This window comes from Primulina tabacum, chromosome 10, assembly GCF_025594145.1.
Source record: "Primulina tabacum isolate GXHZ01 chromosome 10, ASM2559414v2, whole genome shotgun sequence".
Lineage (NCBI taxonomy): Eukaryota > Viridiplantae > Streptophyta > Magnoliopsida > Lamiales > Gesneriaceae > Primulina > Primulina tabacum.
The window spans coordinates 30,698,054-30,722,565 of NC_134559.1; the positions used below are offsets into that span (position 1 = coordinate 30,698,054).

Consider the following 24,512-nt stretch of genomic DNA (forward strand, 5'->3'; position numbering starts at 1 on the left):
TTTTCTAGGAACATTTAGCGATTTTTGTTGTCGTGAGCCGGTTCTGTGCGGAAGGTATGACGCAGATTACTTCGGAGACGGTTAACTCATTAAAAACAATTATTTCGACTTTTTTAGCCAGAATTTACGTAAACGGTGGTGACATGAGGACTTCTCAGGGAGGTCACCAATCCTAGCTCTGCCATCGCGCCAGAACGCTTAACTTCATGGTTCTGATTGGGAGAGAGCAGTGCCGCGTGTTGTCCATCGCCGCCCGCTCCACACGTACTGGAGGGATATAAGAATAAACATCTCACTCAATGTCGGGTGCGATCATACCTGCACAAATGCACCGGATCCTATAAGAACTCCGAAGTTAAGCGTGCTTAGGCGAGAGCAGTACTAGGATGGTGACCCCCTGGGAAGTCCTCGTGTTGCACCTCTTTCCGTGTTTTTCTATTTTTGATTACATGTTGACAGACGATTTTCGGCTCAAATCATCTGAATCTCGATCGGGACCAGATAAGACATGTGAAATCAACGTAGCTCGAGCACTGTCGGACTTGGACAAAATTGTAGCCTAATTTAATTGTAAACAGGCAAACGAACGAGACTCATTACTCTGCAATGAGGTGGCAAGATTTTAGCCGAATTCTTTCTCTAAGACCCTCTAATTTGCGATTTTCCGCTACTGTTAAGCTTCCGTTTCCTCGAGAAATCCGCTTAGGAAGTTCAAAATTCGATTCGGGTTCTATTTTATCATATCCCAGGCATAATAATAGCTTTACATTCGATATTTTCTTCTTCTTATTTTTTTTCTATTTTCTGGGAACATTTATCGATTTTTGTTGTCGTGAGCCGGTTATGTGCGGAAGGATATGACGCAGATTACTCGGGAGACGTTTAACTCATTAAAAACAATTATTTCGACTGTTTTATCCATAATTTACGTAAACGATCGCGACACGAGGACTTCCCATGGAGGTCATCCATCCTAGCTTTGCCATCGCGCCAGAACGCTTAACTTCATGGTTCTGATTGGGCAAGAGCAGTGCCGCGTGTTGTCCATCGCAGCCCGCTCCACACGTACTCGAGGGATATAAGAATAAACATCCCACTCAATGTCGGGTGCGATCATACCAGCACTAATGAACCGGATCCCATCAGAATTCCGAATTAAGCGTGCTTGGGCGATAGCAGTACGAAAATGGGTGACCCCCCTGGAAGTCCTCGTGTTGCATCCCTTTTCGTGTTTTACAATTTTTGATTACTTGTTGACAGACGATTTTCGGCTCAAATCATCTGAATCTCGATCAAGATCAGATAAGACATGTGAAATCAACGAAGCTCGGGCACTGACGGATTTGGACAAAATTGTAGCATAATTTGATTGTAAACGGGCAAACGAACGAAACTCATTACTCCGCAATGAGGTGGCGAGAGTTTAGCTTAATTCCTTCTCTAAGACCCTCTAATTTGCAATTTTTCGCTTCTGTTAAGCATCCGTTTCCTCGATAAATGCGCTTAGGAAGTTCGAAATTCGATTTCGGTTCCATTTTATTGTATCACAGACATGATAATAGCTTTACATTCGCTATTTTCTTCTTCTTATTTTTTTTTCTATTTTCTGGGAACATTTAGCGATTTTTGTTGTCGTAAGCCAGTTCTGTGCGGAAGGGTATGACACAGATTACTCCGGAGACTGTTAACTCATTAGAAATAATTATTTCGACTGTTTGTGCCATAATTTACGTAAATGGTCGCGACACGAGAAATGCCCAGGGAGGTCACCCATCCTAGCTCTGCCATCGTGCTAGAACGCTTAACTTCATGGTTCTGATTGGGCGAGAGCAGTGCCGCGTGTTGTCCATCGCCGTCCGCTCCACACATATTCGAGGGATATAAGAATAAACATCACACTCAATGTCATGTGCGATCATACCAGCACTAATGCACCGGATCCCATCCGAACTCCAAAGTTAAGCGTTCTTGGGCGAGAGCAGTACTAGGATGGATTACCCATGGGAAGTCCTCGTGTTGTACTCCTTCTATAAGAACCTTTTATTTGCGATTTTCCGCTTCTGTTAAGCTTCCGTTTCCTCGAGAAATCCGCTTAGGAAGTTCGAAATTCGATTTCGGTTCCATTTTATCATATCCCAGGCATAATAATAGCTTTACATTCGCTATTTTTTTCTTTTTATTTTTTTTTCTATTTTCTGGGAACATTTAGCGATTTTAGTTGTCGTGAGCCGGTTCTGTGCAGAAGGGTATGACGCAGATTACTCCGGAGATGGTTAACTCGTTAAAAACAATTATTTCGACTGTTTTATCCATAATTTACGTAAACGTTCGCGACACGAGGATTTTCCAGGGAGGTCACCCATCCTAGGTCTGCCATCACGCCAGAACGCTAAACTTCATGGTTCTGATTGGTCGAGAGAAGTGCCGCGTGTGGTTTATCGCCGCCCGCTCCACACGTACTCGAAGGATATAAGAATAAACATTCCACTCAATGTCGGGTGCGATCATACCAGCACTAATGCACCGGATCCCATCAGAACTCCGAAGTAAAGCGTGCTTGGGCGAGAGTAATACTAGGATGGTTGACCCCCTGGGAAGTCCTTGTGTTGCACCCCTTTTCGTGTTTTTCAATTTTTGATTACTTGTTGACAGAAGATTTTCGGCTCAAATCATCTGAATCACGATCGGGACCAGATAAGACATGTGAAATCAACGTAGCTCGGGCATTGCCGGATTTGGACAAAATTGTAGGCTAATTTGATTGTAAATGGGCAAACGAACGAGACTCATTACTCTGCAATGAGGTGGCGAGATTTTAGCCGAATTCCTTCTCTTTGACCCTCTAATTTGCGATTTTCAGCTTCTGTTAAGCTTCCGTTTTCTCGAGAAATCCGCTTAGGAAGTTCGAAATTCGATTCCGGTTCCATTTTATCGTATTTCAGGCATAATAATAGCTTTACATTCGCTATTTTCTTCTACTTATTTTTTTTTTCTATTTTCTAGGAACATTTAGCGATTTTTGTTGTCGTGAGCAGGTTCTGTGCGGAAGGGTATGACGCAGATTACTTCGGAGACGGTTAACTCATTAAAACAATTATTTCGACTGTTTTAGCCATAATTTACGTAAACGGTCGCGACACGAGGACTTCTCAGGGAAGTCACCCATCCTAGCTCTGCCATCGCGCCAGAATGCTTAACTTCATGGTTTTGATTGGGCGAGAGCAGTGCCGCGTGTTGTCCATCGCCGCGCGCTCCTCACGTACTCGAGGGATATAAAAATAAACATCCCACTCAATGTCGGGTGCGATCATACCAACACAAATGCACCGAGTCCCATCAGAAGTCCGAAGTTAAGCGTGCTTGGGCGAGAGCAGTACTAGGATAGGTGACCCCCTGGGAAGTCCTCGTGTTGCACTTTTTTTCGTGATTTTCTATTTTTGATTACTTGTTGACAGACGATTTTTGGCTCAGATCATCTGAATCTCGATCGTGACCAGATAAGACATGTGAAATCAACGTGGCTCGGGCACTGCCGGATTTGGACAAAATTGTAGCCTAATTTGATTGTAAACAGGCAAACGAACGAGACTCATTACTCTGCAATGAGGTGGCGAGATTTTAGCCGAATTCCTTCTCTAAGACCCTCTAATTTGCGATTTTCCGCTTCTGTTAAGCTTCCGTTTCCTCGAGAAATCCTCTTAGGAAGTTCGAAATTCGATTCCGGTTCTATTTTATCGTATCTGAGGTATAATAATAGCTTTACATTCGCTACTTTCTTCTTCTTATTTTTTTTTCTATTTTCTGGGAACATTTTGCGATTTTTGTTGTCGTGAGCCGGTTCTGTGCGTAAGGGTATGACGCAGATTACTCTGGAGACGGTTAACTCATTAAAAACAACTATTTCGACTGTTTTATCCATAATTTACGTAAACGGTTGCGAGACGAGGCCTTCCAAGGGAGGTCACCCATCCTAGCTCTGCCATCGCGCTAGAACGCTTAACTTCATGGTTCTGATTGGGCGAGACAAGTGCCGCGGGTTGTCCATCGTCGCCCGCTCCACAAGTACTCGAGGGATATAAGAATAAACATCACACTCAATGTCGGGTGCGATCATACTAGTACTAATGCACCGGATCCCATCAGAACTCCGAAGGTAAGCATGCTTGGGCGAGAGCAGTACTAAGATGGGTTGCACCCCTAGGAATTCCTCGTGTTGCACCCCTTTTCGTGTTTTTCTATTTTTGATTACTTGTTGACAGATGATTTTCGGCTCAAATCATCTAAATCTCGATCGTGACCAGATAAGACATGTGAAATCAACGTAGCTCGGGCACTTCCAGATTTGGACAAAATTGTAAGCTAATTTGATTGTAAACAGGCAAACGAACGAGTCTCATTTCTCCGCAATGAGTTGGCGAGATTTTATCCGAATTCCTTCTCCAAGAACCTTTTATTTGCTATTTTCCGTTTCTGTTAAGCTTCCGTTTCCTCGAGAAATCCGCTTAGGAAGTTCGAAATTCTATTCCGGTTCTATTTTATCGTATCCCAGGCATAATAATAGCTTTACATTCGCTATTTTCTTTTTTTTATTTTTTTTTCCTATTTTCTGGTAACATTTTGCGATTTTTGTTGTTGTGAGTCGGTTTTGCGCGGAAGGGTATGACGCATATTACTCCGGAGACGGTTAATTCATTAAAAAAAATTATTTCGACTGTTTTATCCATAATTTACGTAAACGGTCGCGACACGAGGACTTCCCAGGGAGGTCACCCATCCTAGCTCTGCCATCGCGCCAGAACGCTTAACTTCATGGTTCTGCTTGGTTGTGAGCAGTGCCGTGTGTTGTCCATCGCCGCCCGCTCCATACGTACTCGAGGGATATAAGAATAAACATCCCACTCAATGTCGGGTGCGATCATACCAGGACTAATGCACCGGATCTCAATAGAACTCCGAAGTTAAGCGTGCTTGGGCGAGACCAGTACTAGGCTTGGTGACCCCCTGGGAAGTCCTCGTGTTGCACCCCTTTTCGTGTTTTTCAATTTTTGATTACTTGTTGACAGACGATTTTCGCCTCAAATCATCTGAATCTCGATCGGGACCAGATAAGCCATGTGAAATCAACGTAGCTCGGGCACTGCAGGATTTGGACAAAATTGTAGGCTAATTTGATTGTAAACGGGCAAACGAACGAGACTCATTACTTCGCAATGAGCTGGCGAGAGTTTAGCTGATTTCCTTCTCTAAGACCCTCTAATTTGCGATTTTTCCGCTTCTGTTAAGCATTCCGTTTCCTCGATAAATCCGCTTAGGAAGTTCAAAATTCGATTCCGGTTCCATTTTATTGTATCCCAGGCATGATAATAGCTATACATTCACTAGTTTCTTCTTCTTATTTTTTTTTCTATTTTCTGGGAACATTTAGCGATTTTTGTTGTCGTGAGCCAGTTTTGTGCGGAAGGGATGACGCAGATTACTATGGAGACTGTTAACTCATTAAAAATAATTATTTCGACTGTTTTATCCATAATTTACGTAAACGGTCGCGACACGAGGAATGCCCAGGGAGGTCACCCATTCTAACTCTGTCATCGCGCCAGAACGTTTAACTTCGTGGTTCTGATTGGGCGAGAGCAGTGCCACGTGTTGTCCATCGCCGTCCGCTCCACACGTACTCGAGGGATATAAGAATAAACATCCCACTAAATGTTTTGTGCGATCATACCAGCACTAATGCACCGTGGATCCCATCAGAACTTCAAAGTTAAGCGTGCTTAGGCGAGAGCACTACTAGGATGGGTGACCCCCTGGGAAGTCCTCGTGTTGCACCCCTTTTCGTGTTTTTCTATTTTTGATTACTTGTTGATAGAAGATTTTCGGCACAAATCATCTGAATCTCGATCGGGACTAGATAAGACATGTGAAATCAACGTAGCTCGGGCACTGCCGGATTTGGACAAAATTGTAGGCTAATTTGATTGTAACGGGCAAACGAACGAGAATCATTACTCCGCAATGAGGTGGCGAGATTTTAGGCGAATTCCTTCTCTAAGAACTTTAATTTGCTATTTTCCGCTTCTGTTAAGCTTTCGTTTTCTCAAGAAATCCGCTTTGGAAGTTCGAAATTCGATTCCGGTTCCATTTTATCGTATCCTAGGCATAATAATAGCTTTACATTCGCTATTTTCTTCTTCTTATTTTTTTTTCCATTTCTGTGAAAATTTAGCGATTTTTGTTGTCGTGAGCCGGTTCTGTGCGGAAGGGTATGACGCAGATTACTCCGGAGACGGTTAACTCATTAAAAACAATTATTTCGACTGTTTTAGCCCTAATTTACGTAAACGGTCGCGAAACAAGGACTGCCCAGCGTGGTCACCCATCCTAGCCATGACATCGCGCTAGAACGCTTAACTTCATGATTCTGATTGGGCGAGAGAAGTGCCGCGTGTTGTCCATCGCCGCCCGCTCCACACGTACTTGAACTCCCACTCAATGTCGGGTGCGATCATACCAGCACTAATGTACCGGATCCCATCAGAACTCCGAAGTTAAGCGTGCTTGGACGAGAGCAGTACTAGGATGGGTGACCCCCTGAGAAGTCCTCGTGTTGCACTCTTTTTCGTGTTTTTCTATTTTTGATTGCTTGTTGACAGACAATTTTCGGCTCAAATCATCTGAATCTCGATCAGTACCAGATAAGACATGTGAAATCATCGTAGCACGGGCACTTTCGGATTTGGACAAAATTGTAGCCTAATTTGATTGTAAACGGGCAAACGAACGAGACTCATTTCTCCGCAATGAGCAGGCGAGATTTTAACCGAATTCCTTCTCTGAGAACCTTTTATTTTCGATTTTCAGCTTCTGTTAAACTTCCGTTTCCTCGAGAAATCCGCTTAGGATTTTCAAAATTCGATTCCGGTTCCATTTTATCGTATCCTAGGCATAATAATAGCTTTACATTCGCTATTGTTGTCGTGAGCCGGTTCTGTGCGGAAGGGTATGACGCAGATAACTCCGGAGACGGTTAACTCATTAAAAACAATTATTTCGACTGTTTTATCCATAATTTACGTAAACGGTCATGACACGAGGACTTCCCAGGGAGGTCACGCATCCCAGCTCTGCCATCGCGCTAAAAAGCTTAACTTCATGGTTTTGATTGGGCGAGAGCAGAGTGCCGCGTTTTATCCATCGCCACCCGCTCCACACGTACTCGAGGGATATAAGAATAAACATCCCAATCAATGTCGGGTACGATCATACCAGCACTAATGCACCGGATTCCATCAGAAATCCGAAATTAAGCGTGCTTGGGCGAGAGCAGCGCTAGGATGGGTGACCTCCTGGGAAGTCCTCGCGTTGGACCATTTTTCGTGTTTTTCTATTTTTGCTTACTTGTTGAAAGACGATTTTCGGCTGAAATCATCTGAATCTCGATCGGGACCAGATAAGACGTGAAATCAACGTAGCTCGGGCACTGCCGAATTTGGACAAAATTGTAGGCTAATTTGGTTGGAAACAGGCAAAGGAGCGAAACTCATTACTCCGGAGACGGTTAACTCATTAAAAATAATTATTTAGGCTGTTTTATCCATAATTTACGTAAACGATCGCGATACGAGGACTTCCCAGCGAGATCACCCATCCTAGCTCTGCCATCGCGCCAGAACGCTTAACTTCATGGTTCTGATTGGGCGAGAGCAGTGCCACGTGTTGTCCATCGCCACCCGCGCCACACGTACTCGAGGGATATAAGAAAAAACATCCCACTCAATATCGGGTGTGATCATACCAGCACTAATGCACCGGATCCCATCAGAACTTCGAAGTTAAGCGAGCTTGGGCGAGAGCTGTACTAGGATGGGTGACCTCCTAGGAAGTCCTCGTGTTGCACAACTTTTCGTGTTTTTCTATTTTTGATAACTTGTTGACAGACGATTTTCGGCTCAAATCATCTGAATCTAGATTGGGACCAGATAAGACATTTGAAATCAAGGTAGCTCGGGCACTTCCGGATCTGAACAAAATTGTAGCCTAATTTGATTGAAAACGCGCAAACGAACGAGACTCATTACTTTGCAATGAGCTAGCGAGAGTTAAGCCGAATTCCTTCTCTAAGACCCTCTAATTTGCGATTTTCAGCTTCTGTTAAGCTTCTGTTTCCTTGAGAAATCCGCTTAGGAAGTTCGAAATTCAATTCCGGTTTCATTTTATCGTATCCCAGGCATAATAATAGCTTTACATTCGCCATTTTCTTCTTCTTATTTTTTTTCTTTTTTCTGGGAACATTTGGTGATTTTTGTTGTCCGTGAGCTGGTTCTTTGCGGAAGGGTATGACGCAGATTACTCCTGAGACGGTTAACTCATTAAAAGACTATTATTTAGACTGTTTCACCCATCCTAGCTCTGCCATTGCGCCAGAACGCTTAACATCATGGTTCTGATTGGGCGAGAGCAGTGCCGCGTGTTGTCCATAGCCGCCCGCTCCACACGTACTCGAGGGATATAAGAATAAACATTCAACTCAATGTCAGGTGCGATCATACCAGCACTAATGCACCGGATCCCATCAGAACGCCGAAGTTAAGCGTGCTTGGGCGAGAGCAGTGACCCCCTGGGAAGTCCTCGTGTTACACGTCTTTTCGAGTTTTTCTATTTTTGATTACTTGTTGACAGACGATTTTCGGCTCAAATTATCTGAATCTTGATCGGGACCAGATAAGACATGTGAAATCAACGTAGCTCGGGCACTGCCGGATTTGGACAAAATTGTAGGCTAATTTGATTGTAAACGGGAAAACGAACGAGACTCATTACTCCGCAATGAGCTGGCGAGATTTTAGCAGAATTCCTTCTCTATGACTCTCTAATTTGCGATTTTCCGCTTCTGTTAAGCTTCCGTTTCCTTGACAAATCCGCTTAGGAAGTTCGAAATTCAATTTCGGTTCCATTTTATCGTATCCCAAGCATAATAATAGCTTTACATTCGCTATTTTCTTCTTCTTTTTTTTTCTATTTTTTGGGAACATTTAGTGATTTTTGTTGTTGTGAGTCGGTTCTGTGCGGAAGGGTATGACGTAGATTACTCCGGAGATGGTTAACTCATTAAAAACAATTATTTTGACTGTTTTATCAATAATTTACGTAAACGGTCGCGATTCCAAGCTCTGTCATCACGCCAGAACGCTTAATTTCATGGTTCTGATTGAACGAGAGCAGTGTCGCGTGTTGTCCATCGCCGCCCGCGCCTTACGTACTCGTGGGATATAAGAATAAACATCCCACTCAATTTGGGTGCGATCATACCAGCGCTAATGCACCGGATCCTATCAGAACTCCGAAGTTAGGCGTGCTTAGGCGAGAGCAGTACTAGGATGGGTGACCCCCTGGAAGTCCTTGTGTTGCACCTTTTTCTTGTTTTTCTATTTTTGATTACTTCTTGACAGACGATTTTTGGCTCAAATCATCTGAATCTCGATCGTGACCAGATAAGACATGTGAAATCAACGTAGCTCGGGCACAGCCGAATTAGGACAAAATTGTAGACTAATTTGATTGTAAACGGGCAAACGAACGACACTCATTACTCCGCAATAAGCTGGCGAGAATTTAGCCGAATTCCTTCTCTAGACCCTCTAATTTGATATTTTCCGCTTCTGTTTCCTCGAGAAATCCGCTTAGAAGTTCGAAATTCTATTCCGATTCAATTTTATTGTATCCCAGGCATAATAATAGCTTTCTATTCGCTATTTTTTTCTTCTTATTTCTTTAAATTTTCTGAGAACATTTAGCGATTTTTGTTGTCGTGAGCCAGTTCTGTGCGGAAGGGTATGTCGTAGATTACTCCGGAGACGGTTAACTCATTAAAAACAATTATTTTGACTGTTTTATCCATAGTTTACATAAACGGTCGCGACACAAGGACTGCCCAGGGAAGTCACCCATCCTAGCTCTGCCATCGCGCCAGAACGCTTAACTTCATGGTTCTGATTGGACGAGAGCAGTGCCGCGTGTTGTCCATCGCCGCTCGCTCCACACGTACTCGAGGGATATAAGAATAAACATCCCACTCAATATCGAGTGCGATCATACGAGCACTAATTCACCGGATCCCATCAAAACTACGAAGTTAAGCGTGCTTGGGCAAGAGCAGTATTAGGATGTGTGACCCCCAGGGAAGTCCTCATGTTGCACGCCTTTTCTTGTTTTTGTATTTTTGATTACTTGTTGACAGAAGATTTTCGGCTCAAATCATCTGAATCTCGATCGGGACCAGATAAGACATGTGAAATCAACGTAGCTCGAGCACTGCCGGATTCGGACAAAATTGTAGGCTAATTTGATTGTAAACGGGCAAACGAACGAGACTCATTACTCCGCAATGAGGTGGTGAGATTTTAGTCGAATTCCTTCTCTAAGACCCTCTAATTTGCGATTTTCCGCTTTTGTTAAGCTTCTGTTTCCTAGAGAAATCCGCTTAGGAAGTTCAAAATTCGATTCCGGTTCCATTTTATCGTATCCCAAGCATAATAATAGCTTTCCATTCGCTATTTTCTTCTTATTTTTTTATATTTTCTTGGAACATTTAGCGATTTTTGTTGTCGTAAGCCATTTCTGTGCGGAAGGGTATGACGCAGAATACTCCGGAGACGGTTAACTCATTAAAAACAATTATTTCGACTGTTTTATCCATAGTTTACGTAAACGGTCGCGACACAAGGACTGCCCAGGGAAGTCACCGATCCTAGCTCTGCCATCGCGCCAGAACGCTTAACTTCATGGTTCTGATTGGACGAGAGCAGTGCCACGTGTTGTCCATCGCTGCCCGCTCCACACGTACTCGAGGGATATAAGAATAAACATCCCACTCAATGTCGGGGGCGATCATACCAGCACTATTTCACCGGATCCCATCAGAACTCCGAAGTTAAGCGTGCTTGGGCGAGAGATGTACTAGGATGGGTGACCCCTTGGGAAGTCCTCGTGTTGCACGTCTTTTCGTGTTTTTCTATTTTTGATACTTGTTGACAGACGATTTTCGGCTCAAATCATCTGAATCTCGATCGGGACCAGATAAGACATATGAAATCAATGTAGCTCGGGCACTGCCGGATTTGGACAAAATTGTAGGCTAATTTGATTGTAAACGGGCAAACGAACGAGACACATTACTCCGCAATGAGGTGGTGAGATTTTAGCCGAATTCCTTCTCTAAGACCCTCTAATTTGCGATTTTCCGCTTCTGTTAAGCTTCCATTTCCTCGAAAAATCTGCTTAGAAGTTCGAAATTCGATTCCGGTTCCATTTTATCGTATCCCAGGTATAATAATAGCTTTACATTCGCTACTTTTTTCATCTTATTTTTTTATATTTTCTGGGAACATTTAGCGATTTTTGTTGTCGTGAGCCAGTTCTGTGCGAAAGGGTAAGACGTAGATTACTTCGGAGACGGTTAACTCATTAAAAACAATTATTTTGACTGTTTTATATATAGTTTACGTAAACGGTCGCGACACAAGGACTGCCCAGGGAAGTCACCCATCCTAGCTCTGCCATCGCGCCAGAACGCTTAACTTCATGGTTCTGATTGGACGAGAGCAGTGCCGCGTGTTGTGCATCGCCGCCCGCTCCACACGTACTCGAGGGATACAAAAATAAACATCCCACTCAATATCGAGTGCGATCAAAGAGCACTTATTCACCGGATCCCATCAGAACTACAAAGTTAAGCGTGCTTGGGCGAGAGCAGTACTAGGATGGGTGACCCCCTGGGAAGTCCTCGTGTTGCACGCCTTTTCGTGTTTTTTATTTTTGATTACTTGTTGACAGACGATTTTTGGCTCAAATCATCTGAATCTCGATCGGGACCAGATAAGACATGTGAAATCAACGTAGCTCGGGCACTGCCGGATTTGGACAAAATTGTAGGCTAATTTGATTGTAAACGGGCAAACGAACGAGCCTCATTACTACGCAATGAGCTGACGAGATTTTAGCCGAATTCCTTCTCTAAGACCCTCTAATTTGCGATTTTCCGCTTATGTTAAGCTTCCATTTCCTGTAGAAATCCGCTTAGGAATTTCGAAATTCGATTCCGGTTCCATTTCATCGTATCCCAGGCATAATAATAGCTTTAAATTCGCTATTTTCTTCTTCTTATTTTTTTCTACTTTCTGAGAACATTTAGCGATTTTTGTTGTCTTGAGCCGGTTCTGTGCGGAAGGGTATTACGAAGATTACTTCGGAGACGGTTAACTCATTAAAAACAATTATTTTGACTGTTTTATCCATAATTTACGTAAACGGTCGCGACACGAGGAATGCCTAGGGAGGTCACCCTTCCTAGCTCTGCCATCACTCCAGAACGTTTAACTTCATGGTTCTGATTGGGCGAGAGCAGTGCCGCGTGTTGTCCATCTCCGCCCGCGCCACACGTACTCGAGGGATATAAGAATAAACATCCCACTCAATGTCGCGTGCGATCATACCAGCACTAATGCACCGGATTCCATCAGAACTTTGAAGTTAAGCGTGCTTGGGCGAGAGCAGTACTAGGATGGGTGACCTTTTGGGAAGTCCTTGTGTTGCACCCTTTTTCGTGTTTTTCTATTTTTGATTACTTGTTGACAAACGATTTTCGGTTCAAATCATCGGAATCTCGATCGGGAGCAGGATAAGACATGTGAAATTAAAGTAGCTCGGGCACTGCCGGATTTGGACAAAATTGTAGCCTAATTTGATTGTAAACGGGCAAACGAACGAGACTCATTTCTCCGCAATGAGCTGGCGAGATTTTAGCCGAATTCCTTCTCTAAGACCCTCTAATTTGCGATTTTTCGCTTCTGTTAAGCTTCCGTTTCCTCGAGAAATCCGCTTAGGAAGTTCGAAATTCGATTTCGGTTCCATTTTATCGTATCCCAAGCATAATAATAGCTTTACATTCGTTATTTTTTTCTATTTTCTGGGAAAATTAAGCGATTTTTGTTATCGTAAGCCGGTTCTGTGCGGAAGGGTTTGACGAAGATTACTCCGGAGACGGTTAACATCATGGTTCTGATTGGGCGAGAGTAGTGCCGCGTGTTGTCCATCGCCGCCCGCTTCACACGGACTCGAGGGATATAAGAATAAACATCCCACTCAATGTCGAGTGCGATCATACCAGCACTAATTCACCGGATCGCATCAGAACTCCGAAGTTAAGCGTGCTTGGGCGAGAGAAGTACTAGGATTGGTGACCCCCTGGGAAGTCCTCGTGTTGCATGCCTTTTCGTGTTTTTCTATTTTAGATACATGTTGAGAGATGATTTTCGGCTCAAATCATCTTAATCTCGATCGGGACCAGATAAGACATGTGAAATAAACGTAGCTCGGGCACTGCCGGATTTGGACAAAATTGTAGGCTAATTTGATTGTAAACGGGCAAACGAACGAGACTCATTACTCTGCAATGAGGTGGTAAGATTTTAGCCGAATTCCTTCTCTAAGACCCTCTAATTTGCGATTTTTCACTTCTGTTAAGCTTCCGTTTCCTTGAGAAATCCGCATAGGAATTTCGAAATTCGATTACGGTTCCATTTTATCGTATCCCAAGCATAATAATAGCTTTCCATCCGCTATTTTTTTCTTCTTATTTTTTTATATTTTTTGGGAACATTTAGCGATTTTTGTTGTCGTGAGCCGATTCTGTGCGGAAGGGTATGACGCAGATTACTCCGGAGACGGTTAGCTTATTAAAAACAATTATTTCGACTGTTTTATCCATAATTTACGTAAACGGTCGCGACACGAGGAATGCCCAGGGAGGTCACCCATCCTGGCTCTGTCATCGCTCCTGAACGCTTAACTTCATGGTTCTGATTGGGCAAGAGCAGTGCCGCGTGTTGTCCATCGCCGCCCGCTCCACACGTACTCGAGGGGTATAAGAATAAATATCCCAGTCAATGTCGGGTGCGATCATACCAACACTAATTCATCGGATCCCATCAGAACTCCGAAGTCAAGCGTACCTGGGCGATAGCAGTACTAGGATTGGTGACCCCCTGGGAAGTTCTCGTGTTGCACCGCTTTTCTTGTTTTTCTATTTTTGATTACTTGTTGACAGAAGATTTTCGGCTCAAATCATCTTAATCTCGATCGGGACCAGATAAGACATGTGAAATCAACGTAGCTCCGGCACTGCCGGATTGGGACAAAATTGTAGGCTAATTTGGTTGTAAACGATCAAACGAACGAGACATATTACTCCACAATGAACTGGCGAGAGTTTAGCCGAATTCCTTCTCTAAGACCCTCTGATTTGCGATTTTTTGCTTTTGTTAAGTTTCCGTTTCCTCGAGAAATCCGCTTAAGAAGTTCGAAATTCGATTTCGGTTAAATTTTAACGTATCCCAATCATAATAATAGCTTTACATTCGCTATTTTATTCTTCTTTTTTTTTTTTTTCTATTTTCTTGGAAAATTTAGCGATTTTTGTTGTCGTGAGCCGGTTCTGTGCGGAAGGGTATGACGCATATTACTCCGGAGACAGTTAACACATTAAAAACAATTATTTCGACTTTTTTATCCATAATTTACGTAAACGGTCGCGACACGAGGATTGCCCAGGGAGGTCACCCATCCTAGATCTGCCATCGCGCCAGAACGCTTAACTTCATGGTTCTGATTGGGAGAGAGTAGTGCCGCATGTTGTACATGTCCGCCCTGCTCCACACGTACTCGAGGGATATAAGAATAAACATCCCACTCAATTTCGGGTGCGATCATACCAGCACTAATGCACCAGATCCCATCAGAACTCCGAAGTTAAGAGTGCTTGGGCGAGAGCAGTACTAGAATGGGTCACCGCCTGGGAAGTCCTCGTGTTGCACCCCTTTTCGTGTTTTTCTATTTTTGATTACTTGTTGACAGATGATTTTCGGCTCAAATCATCTGAATCTCGATCGGGACCAGATAAGACATGTGAAATCAACATAGCTCGGGCACTGCCGGATTTGACAAAATTGTAGGCTAATTTGGTTGTAAATGGGCAAACGAACGAGACTCATTACTCTGCAATGAGCTGGCGAGAGTTTAGCCGAATTCCTTCTCTAAGACTCTCTAATTTGCAATTTTTCGCTTCTTTTAAGCTTCCGTTTCCTCGAGAAATCCGCTTAGGAAGTTCGAAATTCGATTTCAGTTCCATTTTATCGTATCTCAAGCATAATAATAGCTTTACATTCGCTATTTTCTTCTTCTTATTTTTTTTTTTATTTTCTGGGAACATTTAGCTATTTTTGTTGTCGTGAGCCGGTTCTGTGCGTAAGGGTATGACGCAGATTACAACGGAGACAGTTAACTCATTAAAAACAATTATTTCGACTGTTTTATCCGTAATTTACTTAAACGGTCGCGACACAAGGTCTGCCCAGGGAGGTCACCCATCCTAGCTCTGCCATCGCACCAAAACGCTTAACTTCATGGTTCTGATTGGGCGAGAATAGTGTCGCGTGTTTTCCATCGCCGCCCGCTCCACACGTACTCGAGGGATATAAGAATAAACATCTCACTGAATGTCGGGTGCGATAATACCAGCACTAATGCACCGGATCCCGTCAGAACTCCGAAGTTAAGCGTGCTTGGGCGAGAGCAGTACTAGGATGGTGTGACCCCCTGGGAAGTCCTCGTGTTGACAGACGATTTTTGGCTCAAATCATCTGAATCTCGATTGGAACCAGGTAAAACATGTGAAATCAACGTAGCTCGGGCACTGCCGGATTTGGACAAAATTGTAGGCTAATTTGATTGTAAACAGTCAAACGAACGACTCAGTACTCGGCAATGAGGTTGCGAGATTTTAGCCGAATTCCTTCTCTAAGACCCTCGAATTTGCGATTTCCGCTTCTGTTAAGCTTCCGTTTCCTCGAAAATCCGCTTAGGAATTTCGAAACTCGATTCCGGTTCCATTTTATCGTATCCCAGGCATAATAATAACTTTACATTCGCTATTTCTTCTTCTTATTTTTTTTCTATTTTCTAGGAACATTTAGCGATTTTTTTTGTCGTGGGCCGGTTCTGTGCGGAAGGTTATGATGCAGATTACTCTGAAGACGGTTAACTCATTAAAAACAATTATTTCGACTGTTTTAACCTTAATTTACGTAAATGGTCGCGACTCGAGGACTGCCCAGGGAGGTCACCCATCCTAGCTCTGCCATCGCGCCAGAACGCTTAATTTCATGGTTCTGATTGGGCGAGAGCAGTGCCGCGTGTTGTCCATCGCCGCCCGCTCCACACGTACTCGAGGGATATAAAAATAAACATCCCACTCAATGTCGGGTGCGATCAAACCAGCACTAATGCATTGGATCCCATCAGAACTCGAAGTTAAGCGTGCTTGGGCGAGAAAAGTACTAAGAAGGGTGACCTCCTGGGAAGTCCTCGTGTTGCACCCCTTTTCGTGTTTTTTCTATTTTTGATTACTTGTTGACAGACGATTTTCGGCTCAAATCATCGGAATCTCGATCGGGACCAGATAAGACATGTGAAATCAACGTAGCTCGGGCACTGCCGGATTTAGACAAAATTGTAACCTAATTTGATTGTAAACGGGAAAACGAACGAGACATATTACTCCGCAACGAGGTGGCGAGATTTTAGCCGAATTCCTTCTCTAAGACCCTCTAATTTGCGATTTTCCGCTTCTGTTAAGCTTCCGTTTCCTCGAGAAATCCGCTTATGAAGTTCGAAATTCGATTTCGGTTCCATTTTATCGTATCCCAAGTATAATAATAGCTTTACATTCGTTATTTTATTCTTCTTATTTTTTTCTATTTTATGGGAACATTAAGCGATTTTTGTTGTCGTGAGCCGGTTCTGTGCGGAAGGGTATGACGCAAATTACAACGGAGATGGTTAACTCATTAAAAACAATTATTTCGACTGTTTTATCCATAATTTACTTAAACGGTCGTGACACGAGGCCTGCCCAAGGAGGTCACCCATCCTAGCTCTGCCATCGCACTAGAACGCTTAACTTCATGGTTCTGATTGGGCGAGAGCAGTGCCGCGTGTTTTCCAACGCCGCCCGTTCCACACGTACTCCGGGGATATAAGAATAAACATCTCTCTGAATGTCGGGTGCGATAATACCATCACTAATGCATCGGATCCCATCAGAACTCCGAAGTTAAGCGTGCTTGGGCGAGAGCAATACTAGGATAAATGACCCCCAGGGAAGTCCTCGTGTTGCACCCCTTTTCGTGTTTTTCTATTTTTAAAATACTTGTTGACAGACGATTTTCGGCTCAAATCATCGGAAGCTTGATCGGGACCAGATAAGACATGTGAAATCAACGTAGCTCAGGCACTGCCGGATTAGGACAAAATTGTAGCCTAATTTGATTGTAAACGGGCAAACGAACGAGACTCATTACTCCGCAATGAGCTGGCGAGAGTTTATCCGAATTTCTTCTCTAAGACCCTCTAATTTGCAATTTTTAGCTTCTGTTAAGCTTTTGTTTCCTCGAGAAATCCGCTTAGAAAGTTCAAAATTCGATTCCGGTTCAAATTTATCGTATACCAAGCAAAATAATAGCTTTACATATGCTATTTTCTTTTTCTTATTTTTTTCTATTTTCTGGAAACATTTTGCAATTTTTGTTGTCGTGAGCCGGTTCTGTACGGAAGGGTATGACGGAGATTAATCCGAAGACGGTTAACTCATTAAAAACAATTATTTAGACTGTTTTATCCATAATTTACGTAAACGGTCGCGACATGAGGAATGCCCAGGGAGGTCACCCATCCTGGCTCATTCATCGCTCCAGAACGCTTAACTTCATGGTTCTGATTGGGCGAGAGCAGTGCCGCGTGTTGTCCATCGCCGCCCGCTCCACACGTACTCGAGGGGTATAAGAATAAACATCCCACTCAATGTCGGGTGTGATCATACCAGCACTAATGCACCGGATCCCATCAGAATCATGAAATTAATCGTGCTTGGGCGAGAGCAGTACTAGGATGGGTGACCCCATGGGAAGTCCTCGTGTTACACCTCTTTTCGTGTTTTTCTATTTTTGATTACTTGTTGACAGACGATTTTCGGCTCAAATCATCTGAATCTCGATCGGGACCAGATAAACCATGTGAAATCAACAGTAGCTCGGGCACTGCCAGATTTGGACAAAATTGTAGGCTAATTTGATTGTAAACGCGCAAACGAACGAGACTCATTACTCCGCAATGAGCTGGCGAGATTTTAGCCGAATTCCATCTCTAAGACCCTCTAATTTGCGATTTTCTGCTTCTGTCAAGTTTCTGTTTCCTCGAGAAATCCGCTTAGGAAGTTCGAAATTCTATTCTGGATCCATTTTATCGTATCCCAGGCATAATAATAGCTTTACATTCGTTATTTTCTTCTTATTTTTTTTCTATTTTCTGGGAATATTTAGCGATTTTTGTTGTCGTGAGCCGGTTCTGTGCGGAAGGGTATGATGCAGATTACTCCGGAGATGGTAAACTCATTAAAAACAATTATTTCGACTGTTTTAGCCTTAATTTACGTAAACGGTTGCGACACGAGGACTGCCTAGGGAGTTCACCCATCCTAGCTCTACCATCGCGCTAGAACGCTAAACTTCATGGTTCTGATTGGGAGAGAGATGTGCCGCGTGTTGTTTGCCGCCCGCTCCACACGTACTCGAAGGATATAAGAATAAACATCCACTCAATGTCGGGTGCGATCATACCAGCACTAATGTACCGGATCCCATCAGAACTCCGAAGTAAAGCGTGCTTGGTTGAGAGCAGTACTTGGATGGGTGACCGCCTGGGAATTCCTCGTGTTGCACCCCTTTTCGTGTTTTTCTATTTTTGATTACTTGTTGACAGAAGATTTTCCGCTCAAATCATATGAATCTCAATCGGGACCAGATAAGACATGTGAAATCAACGTAACTCGGGCACTGCCGGATTTGGACAAAATTGTAGGATAATTTGATTGTAAACGTGCAAACGAACGAGACTTATTACTCCGCAATGAGCTGGCGAGAGTTTAGCCAATTCCTTCTCTAAGACCATCTAATTTGCGATTTTCCGCTTCTGTTAAGCTTCTGTTTCCTCGAGAAATCTGCTTAGGAATTTCGTAATTCGATTCCGATTCCATTTTATCGTATCCCAGGAATAATAATAGCTTTACATTCGCTATTTTCTTATTCTTATTATTTTTTTCTATTTTCTGGGAACATTTAGGGATTTTTGTTGTCGTGAGCCGGTTCTGTGCGGAAGGGTATGACGCAGATTACTCCGAAGACAGTTAACTCATTAAAAACAATTATTTCGACTGTTTTATCCATAGTTTACGTAAACGGTCGCGACACAAGGACTGCCCAGGGAAGTCACCGATCCTAGCTCTGCATCGCCCCAGAACGCTTAACTTCATGGTTCTGATTGGACGAGAGCAGTGCCGCGTGTTGTCCATCGCAGCCCGCTCCACACGTACTAGTGGGATATAAGAATAAACATCCCACTCAATGTCGGGGGCGATCATACCAGCACTAATTCACCGGATCCCATCAGAACTCCGAAGTTAAGCGTGCTTGGGCGAGAGATGTACTAGGATGGGTGACCCCCTGGGAAGTCCTCGTGTTGCACAGTCTTTTCGTGTTTTTCTCTTTTTGATTACTTGTTGACAGACGACTTTCGGCTCAAATCATCTGAATCTCGATCGGGACCAGATAAACCATGTGAAATCAACGTAGCTCGGACACTGCCGGATTTGGACAAAATTGTAGGCTAATTTAATTGTAAACGGGCAAACGAACGAGACTCATTACTCCGCAATGAGGTGGCGAGATTTTTGCCGAATTTCTTCTCTAAGACCCTCTAATTTGCGATTTTCCGCTTCTGTTAAGCTTCCATTTCCTGTAGAAATCCGCTTAGGAAGTTTGGATTCTATTCCGGTTCCATTTTATCGTATCCCAGGCATAATAATAGCTTTACATTCGCTATTTTCTCTTCTTATTTTTTTTCTATTTTCTGGGAACATTTAGCGATTTTTTTTGTCGTGAGCGGGTTCTGTGCGGAAGGTTATGATGCAGATTACTCTGGAGACGGTTAACTCATTAAAAACAATTATTTCGACTGTTTTAGCCTTGATTTACGTAAACAATCGCGACACGAGTACTGCCCAGGGAGGTCACCCATCCTTGCTCTGCCATCGCGCCAGAACGCTTAACTTCATGGTTCTGATTGGGCGAGAGCAGTGCCGCGTGTTGTCCATCCCCGCCCGCTCCACACGTACTCGAGGGATATAAAAATAAACATCCCACTCAATGTCGGGTGCGATCATACCAGCACTAATGCATTGGATCCCATCAGAACTCCTGTAAGGCCCGAGATTTTGTTACTGTAATCTGAGATTAATCTGAAATGATTTATTTATTTATTTAAAGATGATTATAAATGGAACGGATCAGATCGAGAGAGCCGAAAGAAAGAATCACATTACGTGTGAAGAATATAATCGGCGCACATGCGCGGCTTGAATGCGCGCATATGCGCGGAACGTCCAGAGAGTTCGGCGCACATGCGCGGCGGAAGGCGCGCATATGCGCGAGTAAGGGAATGTGCGAGACAGAACATCTCGCGCATATGCGCGAGAAATGTCGCGCATATGCGCGAGAGGATAAACCACAAGGTGCCGGGCAGAAAGCCAGGCGCATATGCGCGACCTTGTGCGCGCATATGCGCGAGGCATGCAAAACGAAAGGATGCCACTTGCCATCACCGTGCGACGTGTATATGTATATATATATATATATAAGCAAAGTCAAATTCTCAGAAATAAGAAGAAGAGAGGAACCGAAGCTCCAAGTTCCTGATGTGCGAAAATTGAACGCCACGCAAATTCCGTCTGTCTGATTTTGAATCCGAGTACGGTATCGTGTTACTAGCGACGACTAGCTACAACTGGACGTAAGTTTTGTTACGTTTAGACATGATTTGAATTTATGATATTGTCAGAATTGAATATGAATCAGATATGATGTTCCTGCTACAGTAGGCATTGTATAATTGAAGTCAGATTAAAGAATAGACTGGTTATACAATTATTATGAATTTCAGAGTTGATTTAGTTGAGATTCTATATCAGAGTTGTGTTATTATTCAAATTTTGAATTGTACGGATACTGATTATGTATTCTGGTATTATATCTGTGATGTTGAGATTGACGGGGTAATCAAGACTGTATTGTTATGCTGTCGAAACATCAGTAGATTGATATTGATCAGATTCAGTATTGATTGAGATTGATCAGATTCAGTAATGATTTCGATTGTATCGTGATATCATTGATATGAATTAGATTGTATCTTGTTCAGATATGGATCAGATTATATACCGATTTGAGTATTGATCAGAACGGGTCTTGAATTGAGTTATATACTTATATGGTATTTATGTGACTTGTCATTGCCAGACTGGGTATGGACAGATTGACATACAAGACTTCGTCTTCATCAGATCGTGAAGAGAAAGGTATAAATAAATGTTGATTCGAGATTGCACAACTCGAGTTAGGTTTGACTTGAGTTTCCCAAAATCACATACTTTACTTTATTGCATTGATATTTGCAGATTATCAGATTGATATGTTTAGTCTATTGAATTATAGCAGAGCTAGAGTTTGAGTCTAGGGCAGATCAGCCTAGCTAGGGCAGAACCGCCGAGTCTTTGACAGAACCGCGTAGACTCTAGACTTACGGTGTATCGATGAGCTTAGATGTAGATCGACGTCTATTGTAGACATTCGATACAGCATACCAAAGTCTAAATTAGATCAGGATCCCTAGATTAGAATGAGAGATGAGTCGAGTCTTAGATATTGAGACTAGAATTTGATTTACAGATCCGTATTGATTTATGTTTCGTAGATTACGATTCATGTTTTATTTACAGACTGGTATTGATACATGTTGTTTGATTATGCTACATGTGATAAGATATAATTCATGCTTTTATGTTAATTCAGTTAACTGCATGTATACATTATTTATACTGGGATTTATTCTCAGCGGAGTATCCGACTGTTGTCTTGTTTTGTATGTGTGCATGACAACAGGTGGGACATGATCGGGGTCAAAAAGATGATGAGAGAAGACGAGTTTAGAGTGGTGATTCCGGACTTATTGTAGATTTGGTTTAATACTTAAAATTTAGTAGTTGAACCTTAGACTAGTTTGAATAATTATTGTACATTATTGTACTTATATAATGAGATGTATATTAGTTACATTCCATTACGCTACGCACTTGCATTTTAAAAAGAAAAAATTTTAGACCCTGATTATCAGAATTGATAATTAACTCCCAAAGCTGATTAAGAAAACGATTAGCGTCCGGGACCCCACAACAGGTGGTATCAGAGCGATAGATCCTTTAGACTGAGATAGAAGAGAATGAGCGGGGTAGATAGATTGAGTTTTCTTTCCTTGCATGTGATTGCTAGCATGAGAATTATTTTAATGTTGAACGACATTGCGTATGCTAGCATGACATTATGCTTTACTGCTTCGAAATACATGGTTACCTGATTATCTGATTTGAGTTGGTATTATGTATTATTGAGTATGAATCAGATCTGATTCATGATCAGCAGTAAGATGATCAGAGAAAGATTTGGAACAGATTTGTAGTATTTGAGTACTAATGTTTTGATAAGCAGATATACCTCCACGGAGAATTCCAGAAAGGGGTAGTACTTCGACTGAACAGATAGATGTATCAGAAACTCATATGGAAATACAGTTGAAAGAATTTCAGGTATTTCAGCCGCCGAACTTGAGTGGTACCGAGACGTCTGAAGATTGTGAGAACTGGTTTGATGACATAGAAATACTGTTTGATTTACTTAATTATTCAGATGAGCAGAGAATTAAACTGATATTCCACTAGTTACGAGAGACTGCCAGGAGTTGGTGGATTACAAGTAAAAGAATGCTAGAACAGAGAGGTACAGTGATTTCGTGGGAAATATTCAGAACTGAATTTTATCGAAGATTTTTCTCAGTTTCGTACCGAGAGGACAAGAAAGCAGAGTTTGAGAACTTTAGACAAGGTCAACTGAATATTGAAGAATATGTTGCTAAATTCTCTACTCTACTGCGTTTTGCTCCTAATGTAATTGGAAATGATGAAGCTGTAGCGGATCAGTTCATTAGAGGATTGAACTCGGAGATAGTTGCATTGATGAATATGCAGCGACCTTATCATTTTTCTGGTGCATTGAGTAAAGCGAAGAGAGCGGAGGCGAGTCTGATTAGACAACTAAAAAGGGTGTGTGCGATGCAACCCAAGATACAGCAATCCCCTCTCCGATTTGATCGCGGCAGCACGAGTGGAAAGCAAGATTTTCTGAAAGCTCGAAAGAAACCATTCAAGAAGTTAAGGAGCGGACTGAGCGGTTCAACTAGCTCCAGTGGTTCCAGCTCAAGTTATACTGGAGTGTATTGCAGGATTTGCGGAGGGAGACATTCCACAGGGCAATGCCAGGGAGTGACTGGTAGTTGTCGTATCTGCCGACAGCCGGGACACTTTGCTAGAGTTTGTCCCCAGAGAGATTCCCGCAGATTTCAGAGAGCTAGACCTTCTGGTGGTAGTGACCGAGGAACAGACCCAAGAGGCACTTGATGATATAGTGGCAAGTACTGTTCTTTTATGATTATATTGCATATGTATTGATATATATTAATGCATTTCTTACAATTTTTTCTAACTGAGTTGCATTGATATATACGGTACCTGTTGGGTTTGTATTGCGGTAATATTAATTTTTGTACCTTCTGGGAAAGTAAAATTGATATCAGAGATTTCTGTTATATATTGTATACTACAGTAAGATGAGAATGAGATCGAGTTAAATTATGATGTACTTGTGTTTTTTGATTTGATTGCATGATTGACATTAATATGCTGAACAAGTACAAAACTATTATAGATTCCTTTCAGGAGAGTATAAGATTCAGACCAGATATGGCTGATGAGTAGAGATTTCACGGTAAGGATTCTAGATTCAGAATTCCTTTGATATTTATGTTGTCTAGGGACGCGATTGTTGCAGAAAGGAGCAGATGGCATCCTTATGTATTCAGTAGACATACTGAAATCGAGTCTAGCATTGGCAGATTTGCCAATGATGTACGAGTTAGCTGATGTTTGCCCAGATAAGATTTCAGATTTGCTTTATATCAGAAAGATAGATTTCAGAATTGAATTGAGACCAGATACTGTTTATTGTTTTAGAATTCAGTACAGAATGATATTGAATGTCCAGAATGACACTGAATGAATTGAAAGAATTAAAAGATCAGTAGAAGAGTACCGACAAGGAGTTACATCTGATTTATTGTTTCTCTTTGGCATATTTCAGTATGTTCAGAGATATTCTGATGATTTCATGCTCGTTGTATCTATGATATTTTGATATATTCGCAGCATCTGATTGATTGAATCGAATAACTGAAGATTGAAT

At 42.5% G+C, this 24,512-nt stretch overlaps 17 non-coding genes and 9 pseudogenes across 17 annotated transcripts; all 26 read left to right on the forward strand.

Moving 5' to 3' along the window:
• The first annotated feature begins 304 nt into the window (after positions 1-304).
• Positions 305-422, forward strand: LOC142508513 (5S ribosomal RNA). The gene has a single exon (XR_012806723.1). It is a non-coding gene; the product is annotated as a 5S ribosomal RNA (ribosomal RNA).
• Positions 423-1,105: 683 nt separating this feature from the next.
• On the forward strand, positions 1,106-1,223 carry LOC142511510 (5S ribosomal RNA; annotated as a pseudogene).
• A 684-nt stretch (positions 1,224-1,907) lies between these two features.
• Positions 1,908-2,025, forward strand: LOC142509801 (5S ribosomal RNA). The gene has a single exon (XR_012807955.1). It is a non-coding gene; the product is annotated as a 5S ribosomal RNA (ribosomal RNA).
• A 471-nt stretch (positions 2,026-2,496) lies between these two features.
• LOC142513897 (5S ribosomal RNA) lies at positions 2,497-2,615 on the forward strand. The gene has a single exon (XR_012809820.1). It is a non-coding gene; the product is annotated as a 5S ribosomal RNA (ribosomal RNA).
• Positions 2,616-3,299: 684 nt separating this feature from the next.
• On the forward strand, positions 3,300-3,418 carry LOC142510446 (5S ribosomal RNA). The gene has a single exon (XR_012808556.1). It is a non-coding gene; the product is annotated as a 5S ribosomal RNA (ribosomal RNA).
• A 684-nt stretch (positions 3,419-4,102) lies between these two features.
• LOC142510536 (5S ribosomal RNA) lies at positions 4,103-4,222 on the forward strand. Its single transcript, XR_012808643.1, has one exon. It is a non-coding gene; the product is annotated as a 5S ribosomal RNA (ribosomal RNA).
• A 685-nt stretch (positions 4,223-4,907) lies between these two features.
• Positions 4,908-5,026, forward strand: LOC142507424 (5S ribosomal RNA). Its single transcript, XR_012805683.1, has one exon. It is a non-coding gene; the product is annotated as a 5S ribosomal RNA (ribosomal RNA).
• Positions 5,027-5,711: 685 nt separating this feature from the next.
• LOC142509440 (5S ribosomal RNA) lies at positions 5,712-5,832 on the forward strand. The gene has a single exon (XR_012807614.1). It is a non-coding gene; the product is annotated as a 5S ribosomal RNA (ribosomal RNA).
• Positions 5,833-6,497: 665 nt separating this feature from the next.
• Positions 6,498-6,616, forward strand: LOC142513073 (5S ribosomal RNA). Its single transcript, XR_012809039.1, has one exon. It is a non-coding gene; the product is annotated as a 5S ribosomal RNA (ribosomal RNA).
• Positions 6,617-7,252: 636 nt separating this feature from the next.
• LOC142511953 (5S ribosomal RNA) lies at positions 7,253-7,371 on the forward strand (annotated as a pseudogene).
• Positions 7,372-7,781: 410 nt separating this feature from the next.
• LOC142507266 (5S ribosomal RNA) lies at positions 7,782-7,900 on the forward strand. Its single transcript, XR_012805526.1, has one exon. It is a non-coding gene; the product is annotated as a 5S ribosomal RNA (ribosomal RNA).
• A 635-nt stretch (positions 7,901-8,535) lies between these two features.
• LOC142512854 (5S ribosomal RNA) lies at positions 8,536-8,642 on the forward strand (annotated as a pseudogene).
• Positions 8,643-9,295: 653 nt separating this feature from the next.
• On the forward strand, positions 9,296-9,413 carry LOC142509897 (5S ribosomal RNA). The gene has a single exon (XR_012808043.1). It is a non-coding gene; the product is annotated as a 5S ribosomal RNA (ribosomal RNA).
• Positions 9,414-10,081: 668 nt separating this feature from the next.
• On the forward strand, positions 10,082-10,200 carry LOC142512551 (5S ribosomal RNA; annotated as a pseudogene).
• Positions 10,201-10,879: 679 nt separating this feature from the next.
• LOC142516170 (5S ribosomal RNA) lies at positions 10,880-10,998 on the forward strand. The gene has a single exon (XR_012811980.1). It is a non-coding gene; the product is annotated as a 5S ribosomal RNA (ribosomal RNA).
• Positions 10,999-11,678: 680 nt separating this feature from the next.
• On the forward strand, positions 11,679-11,796 carry LOC142511664 (5S ribosomal RNA; annotated as a pseudogene).
• Positions 11,797-12,477: 681 nt separating this feature from the next.
• On the forward strand, positions 12,478-12,596 carry LOC142516903 (5S ribosomal RNA). Its single transcript, XR_012812674.1, has one exon. It is a non-coding gene; the product is annotated as a 5S ribosomal RNA (ribosomal RNA).
• A 552-nt stretch (positions 12,597-13,148) lies between these two features.
• Positions 13,149-13,267, forward strand: LOC142516624 (5S ribosomal RNA). Its single transcript, XR_012812409.1, has one exon. It is a non-coding gene; the product is annotated as a 5S ribosomal RNA (ribosomal RNA).
• Positions 13,268-13,948: 681 nt separating this feature from the next.
• Positions 13,949-14,067, forward strand: LOC142511760 (5S ribosomal RNA; annotated as a pseudogene).
• A 687-nt stretch (positions 14,068-14,754) lies between these two features.
• LOC142513212 (5S ribosomal RNA) lies at positions 14,755-14,873 on the forward strand. Its single transcript, XR_012809171.1, has one exon. It is a non-coding gene; the product is annotated as a 5S ribosomal RNA (ribosomal RNA).
• Positions 14,874-15,561: 688 nt separating this feature from the next.
• Positions 15,562-15,676, forward strand: LOC142511053 (5S ribosomal RNA; annotated as a pseudogene).
• A 639-nt stretch (positions 15,677-16,315) lies between these two features.
• LOC142508773 (5S ribosomal RNA) lies at positions 16,316-16,433 on the forward strand. The gene has a single exon (XR_012806976.1). It is a non-coding gene; the product is annotated as a 5S ribosomal RNA (ribosomal RNA).
• Positions 16,434-17,116: 683 nt separating this feature from the next.
• Positions 17,117-17,235, forward strand: LOC142511067 (5S ribosomal RNA; annotated as a pseudogene).
• A 683-nt stretch (positions 17,236-17,918) lies between these two features.
• Positions 17,919-18,037, forward strand: LOC142511072 (5S ribosomal RNA; annotated as a pseudogene).
• A 677-nt stretch (positions 18,038-18,714) lies between these two features.
• Positions 18,715-18,833, forward strand: LOC142515244 (5S ribosomal RNA). Its single transcript, XR_012811100.1, has one exon. It is a non-coding gene; the product is annotated as a 5S ribosomal RNA (ribosomal RNA).
• A 683-nt stretch (positions 18,834-19,516) lies between these two features.
• On the forward strand, positions 19,517-19,635 carry LOC142516243 (5S ribosomal RNA). Its single transcript, XR_012812047.1, has one exon. It is a non-coding gene; the product is annotated as a 5S ribosomal RNA (ribosomal RNA).
• Positions 19,636-24,512: the final 4,877 nt, after the last annotated feature.